We start from the raw sequence: 13,607 nt of genomic DNA on the forward strand, positions 1-13,607 counted from the left end.
CAAATTGCTGTTGATTGACAATTTACTGAATAAGAAAGATCATGTTATCTTAATACTTTAATAGGTCATTTTTAAATGGTGTGATTCTTTTTCTCTCACTAAAGATTAGTTTTATGCCACTAAATAAAATTTAATCTATCACTCGGATTTAAATAATAGTAAATGCTTAGAAACAAATATTGTGCAGCTGATAGCTTGTTAAAATTTGCTCTGGGTTTGGTTTTATTAGCTCTAGGTGGATTATATAATTATAAGCCCACTTGGGTCATGTTATTACCTTATCTCACCCGAGTTTCACGTGACAAATCCTGTCTTGGTCTTCCTGTGCGGAATTTCTGTGGCCTTTCATGGTAAGACTTGGGAGAGTGATTCTCATTTGTGGCCTAGGGTTGACTCTGGCGGCCTGGGCCGGTGGGTTGGTGATGCATGGGTCTGTGTGTTCACATACATCAGTACGAGCTGAGAAGTATTGATTTACCAGTTCTACAGGCATGAAATACTTGTTATTAGTGTCATAATACATTAAGGAAGAACTCAAGTTTATATAAATGTCTCGTTTAGTGTCTCTTTTTCTCCTGATTTGAATAGCTCATACTTTTACACTGAAGTTGTAAATCCTACAAGCATAATATGTCATAGTTTGTAGGAATGAATGGATATTAAATGTCTTACCTGAAGAGCAGATGATGTGTTTTACCCATTGATCCTTAAATAAAAAATGAGCTATTTCCCCTGAATATTTATTTCCCTTACTTACAGCACTAGTATGTTTATTTTTCTTCAGAGTTGAAAAAAAAATACTGACTTTTTTTGGGTTTTGATCCTGCTCTTTATTTGTTTAAACGAACGCCTGTTACATGCCTGCTGTATTGTGGGCACCAAGCTTTAATGGAGGTGGTTCCCAGGGATTCACGGGAAACCGCAGGCTCCCCGGCTTTGGGGCGGGGCGGAGGACTGTGACGGTTGGGTTTTATTCTGTTTTCTGTCTCAGTCACTGCTGATGCAGTGTCTAGGTAACAATTTGTTAGGTTTGTGACGATGTCGAATGAGTGAACGGATGAGCGAATGCACAGAAGATGCCCCGGTGTGCCTCTCTAGTTGTGTCTCGTGGAGCGCGGCGCAGCGGAAGTGGGGTTTCCTGTCAAGGGGCGGGACAAAACGTGCTCCGGCCGAACGAAGCGTGATGGCGGCCGAGGGCGCTCTCAATGCAGTAGTCGGGTAGCGTTCAAAGAAGTTGCCGTCAAGAACTTGCCAGTTGCCTTGTCTGTCCCTCGTTTTAATGCCCTACGTCTATTTTATGCTGTGAATGTTGTAAGTATGACAGAAATTTCTGTCTTGTGAGGTACCTCCATATCTCTCTCCCCTCAGGAAAAAGGCGGGACCTCTGTTGCCCTGTAAGTCCGCAAGTTCTTACAAGGAAGGAGGCCATAAGGAATTAAATCATAGAACTTCATATTGAAAATAGTAACGGTGGGGATTTAGAAATCGCCCTCATTTTTTTCTTCTGAACCTATTGTCTTAGAGTTGGCACTAAAGCCGTTGCTTTTCCTTTGTCGTCTTTTTTTTTCTTTTTATCATAGTCTTTAGATTTGTACTGTCTAACATGGCAGCCATTGGCCACATGTGACTGTTTAAACGTAAATCAATGAAAGTTAAAGAGAATGTAACAGTCATTTCCTCAGTTGTACTAGTCGCATTTCGAGTGCTCAGTAGCCACATGCCTTATGGGACAGTGAAGATGTGGTACAGAAAGTTTTAGCAGACAGATGAGATTGTGGTTACTTAGACTTTTGCCTAATGGATATTCCAGGGAAGATAGAGGGAAAAAAAAATCTCAGCTGAAGCAGAGAGAAATTTCACACTAAGTGACTAGAACAGTGAATAAAAATTAAACATATCCAAAAAAATTACTGCATGAAGACTCCTCATCGTGTCACTTTAGAATGTTAGGGGTAAGGTAGTATCTAAGCACTTTCCTGGGTTTAAAGAAAAGTCGTGTGAAGGATCTGGAATCACGATAACATCAGATTTCTTAACAGCACTGGAAGTTAGAAAACAGACTGAGCATAGAATTCTATGAAAATAAGTTTTCACTCAGAATTTACTCCGAATTTTCACTAGGTGTTAATGAAGAATAGAATTAAGTTATTTGTACATATTCAGGATATCAATACAATTTAGGTTTTACAGTACACTTCTCAGGAAGCTACTGGAGAATGTGTCCCACCAAAATGGGAGAATAAACCAAGAAAGAGGGAGATATGGGATCCCAGAGACAGACGGAATTCTCAGGATATTGGTGTGGTTTCAGGGCTCTTTAGCAGGCCTAATGCTGACAAGTATAGATGGAACAGAGACAGGAAATTTCGGAAGGAAGGTCTGGTGTGTATGTATTCGGGGAGGGGGTGTGTGGAATGGAGTTGGAAAGATATGGAAGTGACAGATTACCCTAGAGTTTTGATTATGTGAAAAATTGAATTGAAAGATTGTGGAGAATGTTGGAAGAATCACCCAGGAAAACTAAGGAAATAAAAACAGAGGCAACCAGTGACTCCAGGAAAACACAAAAGTTGTGCAAGGCAGTAATCATAATCATGCTGTACTTCTCAGCAGTGCCCATTCCACTGTCGAAATAATATATAGAGAGCATAGATTTAACCAAAAACGGTTACAGTATTGGGAAAATGTGGGAGAGTAAGCACAGGATTGGTGATGGGAATTTAAAAACCCAAATTCCTCATCTATATGTGAGAAAATCAAGTAAGTAATATCTAAAGTTGCTAGGGAATATTATAAGCAGGTTATTTAGAAACGTGGAAGTCAATACCAGGGAACGTTGCCAATAATTAAAACAATTCTAAGATTTCAAAGCTGTTGCTTTGGTAAGTAGAATTGGCGATAGATGGTGCTAAAAAGCTTGTTATTAAAAAGAGGAATCTTTTGCTTCGCCGGTAGTTTACTTTTTAAAACTTTGTATATGTATTACTTTGAAAAGAATAAAAATGGTTTGGAAAATGAAAGTTTATAGGATATACCTCCTGTAAAGTTATAGAAATTTTGGTAGGGTCCACCTTGGCAATATTGCTATTTGGGCAGATAATTCTTTGTTAAGGGGGGCTGTCCTGTGGCATGTTTAGCAGCATCCTGGCCTCCCTAGGTGCCAGTAACATTCTTCCTCCAGTCCTGACAACTAAAAATGTCTCCAGACATTGCCCGGTGTGCCCTGGGAGGTGAAGTCAGCCTCATGTGAGAACCACTGATTTAAAGGATTTAAACTCTGTTGTTGAATGAATCGTCTCAGTATATAAAAATGCTGTTCAGTATTGGTAATGCAGGAAACAACGGCTTCATCACACCCATCTGGAACCCCGTAGCACATGAAGTGGTTCAGAATTCTCTGGCTGCTCCTGCCCGTACCCAGCTTAGCCCCTGGCGCTCGGCCTGGTTAATTCAGGGCTCACTATAAAAACAAAAGGGCTCAGGAGGAAACTGCAGCTTCTCTGTGGTGCTTGGTAGCTTCTGAAAACATTTTAGATTTTTCACGTTTTCATGATGGTACAACTTGAATTTCTGCAGAGTGGGAATGTTAGTCATTCCAGCAACTTTGGAAGAGGCTGCACCTTTGGATACATTGCTGTGCTCAGCTGGCTGCAGGACAGATAGATACACACATTCCTCTTCTCCCCCCTCCTCCATCAATCCTGTGGCAAGTTCTCGGTTCAGTTCTTTGGGAGTGTTTTCCCTTAGAATTTGCAGAGGAAGTCAACAGGAAAATGGTTCCTCAGATTTTCTGATGTGGATGAAACCTCATAAATAATTTAATACTCTCATTTCACAGCTGAGGAGTCGCTGTTCCAGAGAGAATTTCTTATAATTAATTAGGAGCAAAGTGAGGCCTGTAACTCTGCTTTTTTCCTTCATTTTTTAATACAATGTACGTGCACGGTAGTGCTGTGGAATGAAGACAGAATGGAGCAGTGAAATGGATCAGGCGTCTGGCAAGTTTTGACAACATTTTCACAGTTAAGAGTCCTGAGCACTGTTTGCTGGGGGTATGACCCCTTGTAAGCTTAGAGAAAATGAAAAAAAAAGAAAAGAGACATGAAGTGTAGTATCTAAAATCTTTTCATGAAGTGCTCCATTACCCAAATTCCTGATGGTCCAGACTGTGCCTCACTGGGGAATGGGGGTCTAGGATGATGCAGGAGCAAGACGCAAAAGAAAGGCTCCTGTCCCCCACCCCGCCCCGGTCTCCTAGCACTTGTCATGGGGGCGGCCTTTGAGCCAGTGTGTACCACCACCACAGCTGTTCTTACACTGGTGGCCAAAATAGTGAAATGGGTCCGTACTAGTTGGGTGTGGAGCTCCTTCTGGGATGTTCCCTGTATCCTGACATTCCCGGAGATGGTTTCCCTGCCCCCACATGGTTCAGCAGATACAGGATTACCTGCTGGCCCAGCTAGGGGGCCCCTGGCTCCAGCTTGGCTGGAGCCCTGTGGGTCGTCGAGCTTTGGAGTCGCCCCTGCTGGGAGTGTGCCGTCTGCAGGGCCATCTTGCCCAGGTGGCCCCTTCTTCCTGTACCGGATGGGGCAGCCCATTATGTCCACCGACCAGCCTTCTGGTACTCTACCTGTCAGCATCCTCTTTCCCCAGCACCATGACATGGTTAGAAACCTCAGAGCCCTCTTCTGGCCCGGTTCGTTGCCTCCAGCACCACTCAAGCTGCAGCCCCTTTCCCTTCCTCCTCGCCCGACTTCCTGGGCCAACAGGATGGCCGATTCCTGTGTGAAGCCTCTCTAGATTTCTTCCATGCAACGAGAATATGAAGACATGATTCCTTGTCATCCGCTGCCCTCCTTGTCATCCGTTTCTCAGCAGCAGTTATTTGCTAATTGCTCCTTGATTTTTGAGAGACACCTGTCACTAGAAGCCAGGGACAGCACACTGTTCTGGATTTCCTCCTGCCTTGTCACACATTCCTCTGCCTCACTGACCAGCTCCTTCTCTAGGCTTCGATTCTCAGCTTATAGTCTTTAGACCAGTAGTTCTCAACAGGGCGATTTTGCCCTCCAGGGGACACTTGGCAATGTCTGGGGTCAGTTTTGGTTGTCACAATGTGGGAGGGGAGTGGATTGCTGCTGGCATCTAAGTGGGTAGAGCCCAGAGATGCTGCTCAACATCCTACGATGCACAAGGCAACCCCACAACAGAGAAATCTGATCCCAAATGTCAGCAGTGCCAAGAATGAGAAACCCTGCTTTAGACGTTCCTGTCCGCGCCCAGAGCTTCAAAGATCGGGGTTATAGGATGACTCCCCAGCTCAACTCTAACTGTGACCTCTCCCGCTTGCTCAGGCTTGTGTATTTAACTACCTAGTTAACAGTCCACTTGGAGGTGGAATGGGCATTTCAAAGTTAACACATAAAAAGTCCTGATTTCTCCTCTCCTCAGCCTTCCTGCATCCCAGGAAATGGCTCCGCCTTCCAAGTTGCTGCTCAGGCCCTGAACTAGACGTTGGCCGTGGTTCTTTCCTGCCCGTCCCCATCACGCCTGCACTCTACCACGAGTCCTTAGAGCTCGTCGCCAGAGTGTCTGAGAGCCCCATCTGGCCTCTCCTTTGCATCCCTCCTCTTCCCTGCTCACACCATGCGAGCCGCCCATTTCTCTGCTGAGCAGGAGCTTCACTGGGTTTTGTTCTAAGCCCGATGGGAGCCCCTGAGGGTTTTTAGGTAGAAGGATGATCAGATTTTCTTTTCTCATGAAGTCTGGTGCTTGGTGAACAGTGTGCAGTGTGTGGGGCATGCGTAGGATCACACTCTTTTCCGGGGCTGCAGAGTCCTCTGTGATCTGGGACCCGCTGCCACTCTCTTCTGCTGCCCAGCGCACTGGCCTTCCTCCCTCTCTCCAAGGTCATTCTCACCGCGGGACATTTGCACGTGTGCTGGGCCTGTAGCCTGGCCTCTCTTGCCCCTGTTCCAGCACTCCCTCCTCAGAGAGCTCCACCCCAGCCCCCAGTGTAGAGTACTGCTTGCCCCCTCATTACTTTCCATTTCCCTACCTAGTTTGACTTTATTATTTCTCTCATCTTCAGTGATCTTTTGTGCATTTGCCTCCTGGTTTTTGTCCCTGCTCCTCCCTCACCAAATCCCCCTTCTCACTGCCAGGACGGATTAGTCCACAAGATCAGAGACCTTATGTGTCCCTAATACCAGAGCGGCATGGAGCGCCATTTCCATTGTCCCCAGGACTGAATGAGTAGTTGTCGTCAGTAAGAATTTGCTCAGTTATGTTGGATCTAGAAATACCCGTGTTTTCACTTAGCATGGTTTAGGATGGTAGAGAAAAATGTGGCTATCATGAGAGCAGAGTAGATTTTTCGGTACTGAAATTCTCAGGTGACATGATCACAGTCGGTTCTGAGCTGATGGAAGTTTTGAGCAGATTTGTGTGAACAGTCTCATTGCATACTTTAAATGGAGATGGAGGCCTTACGTTCACCAGCGATGATTGTCCACCGTCTGATGTGGTTATTATTTCAGCTTCGTGATACCCCTAATTCGGATATTTGCCTGCTTATGGAATAGACCAGAATATACTTCAGGATTTTTTCACTGACAGTTTTTGCCTTACTTTGGATATTTTTCATTAACAGGTAACTGAAGACAGAAAACAGACCTAAAAATAAACCCCGGAAGGAAGAAGGGACTTGCCTACATTTGGCTCTGAGTAAGTGGAATTGTAACTTACTACATGATGGATGTCCTGTCAGCCTCACCTTATTTTCTGTGCTTAAAAATTAAATATTACTGTGTTGGCTATATGTACTGGAAACAGTGATTTCTCAAGATTTCTTGTAATGTGTGGTTTTGCTAGCAAAAAAATGCTATATATTTGCATCAGCACTTTATAACAAACTGCTTTTTTATTTAGCTTCTGAAAGTCAGAAGTTTTACGAAAGAGAAATCGAGATGATTATTCAAGTGTATGCTTTCTAGAGAAGCATTGTTTCTCTCTTCTTTCTCATATACATTGAGGTACTTATTTTTCCTCAGAAGGCTGACTTATGACAAACAAACAAAGGTTTCTGCCTTTTTGTCTGTTACAGGTTCCCTTTGTCTTATATCTTCTTCTCAGAATGTGTTTGGAAAACGACAGGCAGCTATGTAACTACTTGTAGACCAGCTAGAATTTTCCATAAAAACCTAGTTTGGCACGATCCTGAGGCAGCATGGCCTGTGATGTAGGCCCCCAGGGAGGCATTTTCCTTCAGTCTGAGCCCTACATGGACTGTTGTCAGGATAGAGAGAATCCAGACTCACCCAGAAAGGGGCCTTCTGAGGTCTGGAGCTGCCATATTGGCTGTTCTGTTTCACCCAATTTATAGTGAGGCCCGATTCTCAGCTAAATCAAGTGCATCCTTTTCAGACCACTTTGAGAAATCTTCCATTTCCAGGGTTACTTTTCTTTGAATCTGTTACTTCTGGAACATTGTGGAGTATACAAAGATGTGTGAGATATGTCTTGGTTTTTGGGTGAGACATTACAGATGCACCAGAAGTGCGGGCGGGCAGAAAGCCGTGGTGTGGATGGGTGTCCCGTGGATGGTACAGGCATTTCTTGCTGTGGGAATTCCGAGAAAGGGCCTGCCAGTGTGTGTGGAACAGCCTAGGAAGGCCGGAGCTTCCTCTTGGAAGAGAGACTTGACTTGGGTTTGGTGGTGGGTGGGATTTTGATACATGCTGAAGAAATGTGTTCTAGATGGAAGACTCTATGGCCAAAGGTAAGGAGCCAAGAATAAGGAAGCATTTTGTTTTGTTTTTTTTAAGGGAAAAGTTGACAATCCAGTTTGGTTGAATGGAGGGTAGTGATGGGGGAGCAGACAAGGCGTAAGGAAAAGGCAAGGACTTTGAACTTGACCTGCCTACACAGTGCCCAAAGGAGACTTTGATTCCCATTCTCTTGGCATTAGAGCTGCCGTCTCTGTCTACCTGGACACACCTGAAGGATATGCCTGAGGGATACACCCCGTCAGTAATGGAGGGGCAGTGTGTAGTTTGAAAGAGCACCAAAGGGGTCTCATGATCAACCCCCATGGGGGAAGAAAGAATAGTAAATCATAACCAAATGCTTCTATAATGCTTACTGTGTGCCAGACACTGCCATTTTTTGGTAACAACGTTATTGAGATGTGATTGACGTAGGTGACAGTTCACCCATTTGAAGTGTACAATTCAGTGGTGGTTAGTGTATTTCACAGAGTTGTGCAACCATCACCACAATGGATTTTAAAACATCTCTTCACTCCCCGGAGAATCTCAGACCCATTAGTAGTCATTCCCCATTCCTGCCTCCCACAGCCCCTGACAACCACAGTCTACTTTCAGTTTCCATGGATTTGCCCGTTATGGAAGTTTCGCGTAAATGGAATCATACAATATGTGTTCTCTGTGGATGGCTTATTTTTACTCAGTGTAATGTTTTCAAGGTTCACCATGCTATAGCGCATGTCAGTACTTCATTCCTTTCTGTTGCCAAATGCTATTCCATTGTGTGAGTAGACCACGTTTTGTGTATCCGTTCATCAGACACTATTTTTGAAGGCTTCTATTTTAAATAATGTTAGACTCAAAAGAAATTGCAAAAATAGTACAGTGAGTTCCAGAGTACCCTCCCCAACCTTCCTCCAGTGATAACATCCAACATGAAGATACTGCGTCATCAAGAATAGGATATGGACATTGGCACTGTTGGCACAAATGCAGACCTTATCAGAATTTCACAGGTTTTACATGCACTTGTGTGTGTGTGCGCCCGTGCATGCACACATGTGCAGTTGTGTGAAATGTTCTCACATGTATAGATTCGTGCAACCTCCACCATCATCCTTTGCAGAATAAGGAAAGCTCCTTATGCTACTCCTTTATGGTCACCCTCTCCATCTCCTGGTGGAACCACTGGGTTCTCTATCTCTATCGTTTTGTCTTTTCAAGAATGTTACATAGGGGCCGGCCCGGTGGTGCAGCGGTTAAGCGCGCACGTTCGCTTTGGCGGCCCGGGGTTCACCGTTTCGGATCTGGGGTGCAGACATGGCACCACTTGGCAAGCCATGCTGTGGCAGGCATCCTACATATAAAGTAGAGGAAGATGGGCACGGATGTGCGCTCAGGGCCAGTTTTCCTCAGCAAAAAGAGGAGGATTGGCAGTAGTTAGCTCAGGGCTAATCTTCCTCAAAAAAAAGAAAGAATGTTACATAAATGGAATCACACTGCACGTGGCCTTGGGAGACTGCTGTTATTCACTTAGGCTAAAGCCTTGAGCCCCATCCGAGTTGTTGTGGGTATCAGCAGCTCGTGCCTTTTTAATACTGAGTAATGTCCCCTGGTATGGATGTACCAGAGTTTATCCATTTACTTGGTGCACGGGTGTTTGTGGTCTTTCCAGTTTGTGGCTGTTATGGCAAGTAGGTCTGCTGTGAGTGTCCACGCACAGGTTTTGGTGCGAACCAGATGCTGTTAAGCCCCCATGTATTTCTCATGCAGCCCAGTGAAGTCAGTGCCTTCGTGGGCTCCCCTGTCCAGACAAGAAAACTAGGGCACAGAGAGGCTGTGAGCCTCCTGGGGTTGCAGCGGGGAGCCCGCAGTTGAAATGGCCCCCGTGTGTGTTCTCTCCATCCCTTTGCTGGCTGGCGCCCTGTCAAACCCTGGTGTTCGGCAGGTACAGCGGTCGTGCTGGGCTTCTCAGCCTTCGGGACCCCATTCAGGAGAGAGAGTTTGCCCTGGCCCAACAGGAGGAGTGCCAAAAGCACAGGCTGGGCCCCGAGCTGGGCCACTGGGGATGAAGTCTTCTCTTGGACTTCACAGACAGGGACAAACGAAAACAGCCCCACCACATAAGGAGCAAAGCCCATTGTCCTCTGGAGCTGCTTCCTCTTTTGAAGACTACTGAGTATGATGGAGAGAAGGAGAGTCAAGTTAAGGAGACAACTTCCAGGCCTCTTCACAACTGGGACCTCAGAGATCCCATGAGGTGTTGTCAGCTTTCAGGGTGACCGAAGTCAAAATCAAGGGTCCCTTGGCTACGTGCCCATTTTATTGCTGCAAAGGACCACCTGGCTGCCCTGACCAGAGGCCGGCTGTCCATCCACACTGTTTCCTGTAACTGCCTTCAAGGGGCCAGCTTGTTTCCAGTGGAGGTTTGGCTAACCTGAGCAGTGCAAGGTGGAGCAGCCTTTGTTCCCCCGTCATTGTTGCCATCAACACGAGGACAGAGGAGGGAGAGGAACAAGGGCCAATTTGGAGTCCTGCAGCTCTCGCTTCCCCTCCTGCTTCCATGACCTGCACCCCCTCGGACTTCTGGGAAGTTAGTTAGCTCCCCTGAGCTCAGTCTCCTCTTCTGTACAGTGCCGAGTTAATCCCCACTTCGTCGTGTTTTGGTACAACGTAGGAAATTGTGTGAGCACATCGTTGAGTCAATGCATGTTTCTGCTCTGCCTCCTGGTTCTTTTCCGACTTCCCCTTCCTTATTCTCAGCCTGGAAGTGATTGAGAACCCCGAAATACGCAACGTTTGCTTTTGGGCTGAGTTCTCTTTGCCCAGTATGTGTGTTGTGTGTTGCTTGTTCTAAGCACTTGCCTTTTGCTTTCTCATGTGTCTGATTGCTGTTCTTTTTGGGATCTAAGTAACTGGGATAGCTGGTTCCTTTTTATTTGCCAGTTCCTTTTTATTCATAAAATCCAAGAAGGGCACAAAGGCTCCCGGCAGTTGTAATCAGAAGGAGCCGTGACTCTGAGAGAAGCAGTGCCCTGGATCCTGAAGAATTTCCCGTTAGAATACATTAGAACTGGACGTTGTAATAAGCACAAAACAGGGACTCTGGCGGATGGCAGCTGGACAGTCCACCATGTTAACAACTAAACCAGTTGCAGGGCGTTTTCATAGGACGTTGGTGAAGGCAGCGCCCCAGAGGGGTTGTCCAGCAGGCCTTTGGCGGCAGTGAGGGATTCGTGAGCTGTTGCTAATCTGTGCCTTTTCGAAAGCGCCCAAGCTTCGGAGCGCCCTCGGAACCGTAGCTTGTTGATTTAAAGAACGTGAATTCCATGTGGATAATGCAGGAGAACAATTGCTTTTTGTGGTCTCCAGCTGATGAAAGGTCCTTGAGGAAGGGTTGTTTGATAATATAATTCAGCTCTTTTTTCCTCCCTTTCAGTCTGTGGTTCAGATTTATTTAATGTTCTTTTCTTTCAAACAACATTTGTCTTCAGCTGCTTCATCGAACACCCAGAACACTCACGTGCAGCCCTGCAAACAGCCCTCCGGGTTAGCAGGAAAGCTGCTTTTTCTCCCGAGAAGCTGGGCATTCCTTTCCTCACGAACACAAGCCGCCTGGGAGAGGGGTGTCGGCAGCCATGGGCTTCCCTGCCCGTGTCACGCTCGAAAGTCTGCTGAGTGTCTTCAGGATAGAATTTGACTCAGACGGACATTAATTGCGTTCTTGATTAATTCAATTCAAGAATAAACTCTTGAAATTGGCTATTGATTCTGGTTGTAAAATGGCCATGGAGGGGCCTGAAAATGATGAAAGAATTCCTTTGTTTCTGACATTTTTCACTACTTGTGGCTCTTATACCACATCAAAGTATGCCATTTTTCTTAATGTTTCCTTTTGGTTTTCTTTATAAACATGGGCAGTTCCCAAATATCTCTTTCTCAGTTTAGGATAGTGGTTCTCAACCGGAACACTTTTTCCCCCAGGAGACACTTGGCAAAGTCTAGAGACATTTGATTGTCACAAGTGGAGTGTCTGTGTGTGTGAGATCCTGGCATCTAGAGGGTAGAGGCCAGGGATGCTGCTAGACATCGTGTAGTGCACGGGACAACAGCCTCTCCCACCCCATCCCGTACCAAGACTTATCTGGCCCCAAATGTCAGCGGTATTGAGGTTGGCCAGTTTGGGATATGGCCAAAAACTTTGAGTATATAAAATATTGCCCTCCCTCTTCTTGCACAGTAGTTTAGCGACTGCTGGCACTGGCTATGAAGCACCACGGGAAGTAATTAGATGCTTTCGGTCCTCCTACAGTGACTGTAATACTCAATATAACTGTATATTTGCAAAAGAATAAGGCTATACACTTGGATTTCTATTCCTAAATTATGTTTTTCTTTGCATTAAGAAATATATTTTTGACAACGTGATTGTATGTGCCATTCATAAACGTCAATTCAATTTAACTTCATTTAATTTATAGTCTATTAAGAAGGAAAATAATTTGCATAATTTGTTTTTTATTGTCAGTAGTAATTCTGAATTTTATCACTTAGAATAATTATGGAATTCTCCAAATTTCCCACCTTTATAAGACACCCATATGCACAATTAGCAAATTGTTAAAGGAACCCCCAATATGAAAATAGTCCCCACAAAAAGACTATAACTGAAAGATCATGTCTTACTTAATCTCTAAGTCAGAGTTACCGAGGAGTCTTTCTTATTGTGATAAAATATACATAACATTCAATTTACCATCTTAACCATTCTTACGTGTACAGTTCAGTGTCATTAAGTATGTTCACATTATTGTGCAACCATCACCACCATCCATGTCTAGAACTTTTTTATTCTCCCTAAACTGGAACTCCATCCCTGCTAAACAGCTCCCCATTCCCCTCTCCTGCAACTCCTGGCACCCACCATTTCGCTTTCTGTCTCTATGAAATTGACTACTCTAGGTACCTCATGTAAGAACTGTACAATATTTGTCTTTTTGTGCCTGGTTTGTTTCACTCAGTATAATGTCTTCATGGTTCATCCATGTTGTAGCATTTGTCAGAATCTCCTTCCTTTTTAAAGCCAAATAGTATTCCACTGTGTGTATAGACCACGTTTTGTTTATCCATTCATCCATCGATGGATAGTTGAGTGCTTTACAAAAACATATTTTAAAGTTGGACCCATTATGTCTGCCTTCTGACTACTGTTTAGATATAGAAAATGATTCCAGTTGGCGTGTGGTGAAATCAAGTTGTACCTACGTAGAAAACTCCACAACTTTCCTCATAGACTTCCTCAAGTGCTGTCAACACAATATCCTACTGTTTTAGGAGCTCCCCTTCTGAGATCAGCTCATGTGGTCATCCTACCTACTTCTTTGTTCGCTTTAGCTTCCAAAGGAGAGAGCAGTAGAAGAAATACTTAAAGCGGTAGCTGAAGGGTCCAGAATGGCACCTATGCCAGTCCACTTCCTGCCAGGCTCTCTCGCCGTGAGCTCTCTTCCTGCCGCCTTCCCCTCCTTTGCTTATGGCCACAGCTCTCTACAATGGGCATGTATAACGGTACTCAGCTTGTCCCTGAATTTGCTTTCCACTTTCCACCTCCTGGGACTTTACTTCTCTGCAAAAGTATAAACGTTGGCTCTGTGTGTAAACGTTTGAGACATTTTGCAATCAGCATGATGAAATCTTATCTTTATGTGAAAGGATTCTTGATTATTCTGAAATGTGGTGTCTGTGACTTAAGCATCATCTCCAAAAATCAGTGCTCTCTGTTGGGATCTGACTGTGCTGGCACGTTCTCGCACCCTGAATCCTAAAGCAACTGCTCCTTACTTA

At 44.9% G+C, this 13,607-nt stretch overlaps 1 protein-coding gene across 21 annotated transcripts in view; it reads left to right on the top strand.

The window, feature by feature from the left end:
* The window catches only part of TBL1X (transducin beta like 1 X-linked), a 210,793-nt gene that overhangs the window by 75,130 nt on the left and 122,056 nt on the right, over nt 1-13,607 (top strand). For 20 of the 21 annotated variants that reach the window (XM_070604918.1, XM_070604927.1, XM_070604923.1 and 17 more), the window contains exon 2: nt 6,653-6,726. The exons of the other annotated variant lie outside the window; for it this stretch is intronic. The gene's annotated coding sequence lies outside the window, so the exon portion shown is untranslated. The remainder of the gene's footprint in view (nt 1-6,652; nt 6,727-13,607) is intronic. 21 annotated transcript variants of the gene reach the window in all.

This window comes from Equus przewalskii, chromosome X, assembly GCF_037783145.1.
Source record: "Equus przewalskii isolate Varuska chromosome X, EquPr2, whole genome shotgun sequence".
NCBI classification, from domain to species: Eukaryota; Metazoa; Chordata; class Mammalia; order Perissodactyla; family Equidae; genus Equus; species Equus przewalskii.